Below are 6,466 nucleotides of genomic sequence, written 5' to 3'. Positions count from 1 at the left end.
TCCGAGCCTACTCTCACCCCGTAGGCGCGGCGGGTAGGGGAGGAGATCTTTGTAGCGGGGCGGGGAGAGAAGGGTGTCTTCAGCTTGGGCTGGAGCTGGCTGCCAAGTGTTTTTCTTGTTGGTGCACTTTTTTTTTTTAATTGTCGTTCCAAGTCTTTTGTTTTGGGGGGCTGCTATTAACATCTATTTTCAGGGTTAATCCACCCAAGTCTAGTAATTATTAGTACGCAGGTTATATAAAAAGAGTGTATCCAGACCTCTGGGGCAAAGTTTACCTCAGAAGTGTTGTTTATGTAAGTCTAAGCAAAGCTGCTTATTAGTAGTAGTATTATTTCGGTGCCCTGATGGCTGGTTTGATTTATTTTTGGAAACTTGCAAGGGTTGGAAGCTGAAAAAAGAAAAATCAACACATTTGTGTTTGGTGGTGGCAGGAAACCAAGTTGGAATCTTTTACACAGAAAGCAGAAAGACTTCCCACCTGCCCAGGGTAACTGTGGAAAACCGAGTTCAGGAGGAGCTGGTTACCACATGTATAACCATTTTATCCTAGCCTCACAACCCCAATTCACCTTTCTCAGCCTTTCCCAAAGAAGGATCCTTCTGCAGGGCACCAGCTAAGAGACAAATGTCTGACACCCACACAAGCCACACATCTAAACTCAAAATGCTCTGCATATGCTCTCAGCTTCCTTTCATAAGGCAAGTATGTCACTACCTTCCACAGGGGGCCTATGATCTCACTGTGAATTATTGATGTTAGTTGCTGAATCATGAAGTTGCAGCTATAGGTCCTTTTAGTCATAGGCTAAAATTTCACCTTTGAGATAATGGCAATCTGTGGGTGGAAAGAAAGTAGTAGCTATACATTTTTGAAAAACAAAATTGAATGTAGAGTTTGAATAGGTTGAAAGTTCTTTGTATCATGAGTTTATGCAATAAATGAAAAATATGTGTTAAATCTACTGAAGTCACCAAAAGTGGTAAAAAAGAAAAAAAAATACTCCCATATGCTTGCTTTCAAAACAATGCTTGCATTTTTAGGTCACTGTACAGACAAAGGTCACAGAAGTAATTTTCTTTTAAGCTACAAGGGAGTTTTTGTACCCGTATGTTCATATCATTCTAGACAAAATATTCTTCAGCTTTCTTGATCTTAATTTAGAGGAAAAGAAAAGTGATAGGTCAGGTTTTCTGGCTCATTTATTTGAGCTGCCATTTTGCACTTCATTTCTAACTGCATTGTCAGCAAGGGACAAGTTTTGACTAAAGGAATGGTGCTGGTCTGTGGGTCATTTACCCAGAAATGTATGTTTCATATCTATACCTTAAATTCTAACATGTAGCGTCTTTGTTAAAGAATTCCTTTAAATTGGAATTTAGGTAGGTGCTGAAGCATTTTCAGTTTTGCAAACAAAACCTGAATTATGCAATCTGGCCTGAGTCATCATTTGGAGACTGTTGAACTCTGTTCTGTGGAACTCCAAGGTTCTACTCACTAGGTATTTCTTAGAGGTTCCTTGGAAGAAGTATGATCACTGTAAACTGACAGCAAATTAGGGAATCGAGTGAGTTTCTTGACAGCAGGGAGTGTGACTTCATCAACGTGGTATTCTTGGCACCTACCACCACTTCTGCATTTGGTGGAAGCATGGCCAGTGTTCACTGAGTTAAGCAGAATCTGAATTGAACAATAAGATCTCGGAATACTGCAGTCCTGTGCAATGCATGAATTTCTAAGATATTTCACATTTAATTTTAGTTCAAAAAAACTTCTTTGCTACCCTACAATATACCAAGAACTGTACAATTCCTGGCCGTTTGCCTTTAAAGGGCTTACCATCTAATCATTATGCCCATGCTTGAACTGGGTTTTGGGACAAAATAGTATGCACTGTCATCAGCCAGCTATGCTGCAAGTCCCATGACTTTAGTCATCTGAACGGAAACTGTAGGACAGTAGAACCCATGAATTGTTATTCCAATTCAAGTGAACCACAGCCCTAATAATGCCCCACCAAGGTCAACTATAAGCAGTAAAAATGCAGTATAAAAAGATTACTTCTTAATATAGGCCCAGTTTCTCACTCAACAAGTACACTGCATTCTTTATTTAATTTCAAGGGAAAGTGATTTGTTCAAGTGCTATGGGGTTGTTCTCTGTGAGATAAGCCTAGCCTTCCAGTATTCAAAAATATTCATCTGTCATACTTTCTGACTCAGATATGTTACACCATTTTGCCTCATTGCTGAGTCTGCCTAGACTGTTTCATCACTGATTATTTTGGTGTTTCCCACTGGAAGTAGAAGCTGCATTTGTCTGCCACTAGATTGCAGTTGTATATTAGGATGAATTTAGATGATACCTTTCATAAATGCTTATTAGTCCCTGGGAAGGATGGTATCCAATGATAAATTTGAGGAATAGCCCTAGATAGGTACATATGTGTATATATACTTTTTTCATATATTCTAAAAATAATCTGTATTAAAATATAATTCTAATATATATAATCATTTTAAAAATTATCCCAGGTAATTCCAAGTACTTCAACTGCACAGAACTGGAATGACCTTCTGGTAATATTTATAATGATGCTAAATGGTTATATTTGGATGTTCAGTTCAGTTCAGTCGCTCAGTCATGTCCGACTCTTTGCGACCCCAAGAATCGCAGCATGCCAGGCCTCCCTGTCCATCACCAACTCCCAGAGTTCACTCAGACTCAAGTCTATCGAGTCAGTGATGCCATCCAGCCATCTCATCCTCTGTCATCCCCTTCTCCTCCTGCCCCCAATCCCTCCCAGCATCAGAGTCTTTTCCAATGAGTCAACTCTTCACATGAGGTGGCCAAAGTACTGGAGTTTCAGCTTTAGCATCATTCCTTCCAAAGAAATCCCAGGGCTGATCTCCTTCAGAATGGACTGGTCGGATCTCCTTGCAGTCCAAGGGACTCTCAAGAGTCTTCTCCAACACCACAGTTCAAAAGCATCAATTCTTCGTCACTCAGCCTTCTTCACAGTCCAACTCTCACATCCATACATGACTACAGGAAAAACCATAGCCTTGACTAGATGTATTTATATTCAGGAGTTGTCAAATAATTTTAGCACTGCTGCCTGCTTTACATCTTAAAAGTCTTTTTTTATTTTTTTCATTATTATCATACATGTATTCTTACTACTGGTTCTGTAGTATAGAATGATAAATTTTCTCTCTTTCAAAAATTCATCAATCCTTTAACATCTGAAGGAAATATGATACTTATTATTTCAGTATTAGACATATTATTCTTCACATTGAAGGATATCAATTAGTCTATGACAGATGTATTAACTATTAATACTTACCTAGAACTGTATTATATTACATTTTATTGTTAAAAATCCTAAGGTTCCTGAAGTATTTTTTTGTATAAGTCTGGTAAAGTTAGTTTCTAAAGTCAGGCTCTCAATTTCCCTCAATTTTTTTCTCAGAGAAGACCATTCAGAAAATTTACACCTAAAAATATATAATTTCTTAAGATCAATATTTCCATTTGAATTTAACATAAACGTTTAGTTTCTTGGACCATCTGGTAAGCAAATTCTGAGATGGCCTCAATGATCTCTAACCCCAATGTTAAGCTTTGTATAAGCCTTTTCCTTTGCGTGTGGGCAGAACCCATTCCTTGTTTCGAACCAATAGAATATGACAATGGTGTTGAGCTATCACACCCATGATTATGTTATATTCTATGACAAAGGTGAAAGTACTTTGCAAATATAAGTATTTAGTTGACTTTGAGTTAATCAGGAGGAAGTTTGACTGTAAATTGATACAGTCACTATGGAGAACAGTAAAAAGCTAAAAATAGAGCTACCATATCATCCAGCAACCCCACTCCTAGGCATCTATCTGGAGAAAAGCATCCCAGTGTTCATTGCAGCACTGTTGCAATAGCAAAGACATGTGGTAGTTGCTCAGTCGTGTCCGAATCTGTGACCCTATGGACTGTAGTGCGCCAGGCTCCTCTGTCCATGGGATTTTCCAGGCAAGAATACTGGAGTGGGTTGCCATTTCCTTCTCCAGGGGATCTTTCCAACCCAGGGATTGAACCTGGGTCTCCTGCATTTCAAGCAGATTTTTACCACCTGAGCCACCAGGGAAGCCCTAAAGTTCAGATGAATGGATAAAGAAGATGTGGTACATATATACAATGGAATATTACTCAGCCATTAAAAAAGAATGAAACAATGCCATTTGCAGCAACTTGGATGGACCTGGATATTATTATACTAAGAGAAGTAAGTCAGACAGAGAAAGACAAAGATCATATGATATCACTTATATGCAGAATATAAAAAATGATACAAATGAACTTATCTACAAAAGAGAAACAGACTCACAGACTTAGAAAATGAACCTATGGTTACCAGTGGGTAAGGTTGGTAGAAGGGATAGACTGAGAGCTTGGTGTTTCTGTGTACACACTGCCATATTAAGAATAGATAACCAACAAGGATCTACAGTATAGCACAAGGAACTCTGCTCACTATTCTGTAATAACCTAAATGGGAAAAGAATTTGAAGTAGAACAGAAAAATAAATAAATAAAAAGGGAGATTATGCTAGGTGGGCCTAACTGAATCACATGAGCCCTTTAGAAGAGGGCTCAACCTTCTCTGAAGAAGTACTGGAAGCATCAGAGACTTTCTTTCTTCACTGCTGGTTTTGAAGGAACAAACTTCCATTAAGCTGCAAGAAAATGGATTTTACCAACAACCTGAGGAAGCTTGGCAGTATACCCTTCCCTAGTCAAGCCTTCAGATGAGAATGTAGCCTGGTCAACACTGATTTTAGCCTTGTGAGACTCTAAAACGATCACCCTGCTAAACTACACCAGACATCTGACCTGCAGAAACTATGTGATAATACATAAGTGTTGTTTTATACCATTAAGTAACTTGTTATTTGTAATCTGTTTTGTAGAATCAAAGCCTAATACAATATCCTTAATACTATCTTGTTGTGTGTTCAATAAGTTCTTACCCTATGGAAATTTTCTTCAGCTATTAATAATCACGGCACTAGAGGCATGGTGTTGCTTTGAGCTTTAGGCTGACCACCTTGTGTTGCCATTAGCTGCTCACATTTCACCAGCCATGCAGGGGCCATCCAGCTGAGGTGTCAGATGAAGAGACTCTCTAGGACATTTTTCAGGGACCCCCTGACCCCATTTCCCCACCTTCCCACTGAGTTAAGTGTATCAGGATGTTTCTATCATGGTAGGAATGTTCTCTATGTGAATGTCTCTACTTGGTGGGCTGCTCAAAAGTGAAGAAGATAGGTGTTCTGGATGGGTAATTGGCCATTGGTGTTCTGGTAATATGACCAGATTTCTGAATTTTCTATCTCTGAAATAGAAGAGGTGATTCTTTTTACCCATGTACTTCATTGTAAAGGTTTATCCTTCCTAACTCTTAAAAGCTTAGTTCTTCTCTGTCTACACTCACTCTCTTGGTGACCTCATCCAGTCTCATGACCTTAAATATTTATATGCTGATGACTCCCAAATATACTTCCAATCTGGTCAGTCATCTCCTCTGAACCTCAGGCTTACTCATCATCTCTGTGTTGATATACAATAAGCATCTCAAACTCACAATGACAAAAGTTGGTAATAGTCCTCCTATAGGTTAATGGCAACCCACTCCAGTGTTCTTGCCTGGAGAATCCCAGGGATGGGGGAGCCTGGTGGGCTGCCGTCTGTGGGGTTGCACAGAGTCGGACATGACTGAAGCGACTTAGCAGGATAGGTTAATGGAAACTCTGTTCTTCCCATTGCTCATCCCCCAAGCCATGGTGTCATCCTTGACTTCTTTTCTTCACAACCCACATCCAGTCCATTAGCAAACCCTGCTGACTTACTTCAAAAAATAAAATAATTCAACCATTTCTCAGGCTTCCATTACAACTCCACCACCATCTGCCCCTTGGATAGCTGCAGCAACTGGTTTCTCTCTTTGGTTTTGTCCTTCCTCTACTCACCTCCAGCAGCCAAGGTATTCTGTATACCATGGAATACTACAATACTACATATGCTATAGAATAGCCCACCAGGTTCCTCTGTCCATGGAATTCTCCAGGCAAGGATACTGGAGTGGGCAGCCATTTCCTTCTCCAGGGGATCTTCCTGACCCAGGGATCAAACTTGTGTCTCCCACATTGCAGGCAGATTCTTTACTATCTGAGCCACCAGAGAAACCCTGAAGTATAGAATACTATAGTACTATATAAACTATGCTGCTGCTGCTGCTGAGTCGCTTCAGTCGTGTCCAACTCTGTGCGACCCCATAGACGGCAGCCCACCAGGCTCCCCCGTCCCTGGGATTCTTCAGGCAAGAACACTGGAGTGGGTTGCCATTTCCTTCTCCAATGCATGAAAGTGAAAAGTGAAAGTGAAGTCGCTCAGTCATGTCCGACTCCT

This window comes from Bison bison, unplaced genomic scaffold (genome assembly GCF_000754665.1).
Source record: "Bison bison bison isolate TAMUID 2011002044 unplaced genomic scaffold, Bison_UMD1.0 scf7180017864290, whole genome shotgun sequence".
Classification (NCBI taxonomy): Eukaryota; Metazoa; Chordata; class Mammalia; order Artiodactyla; family Bovidae; genus Bison; species Bison bison.
Note: the sequence above shows the minus strand (reverse complement) of the source record.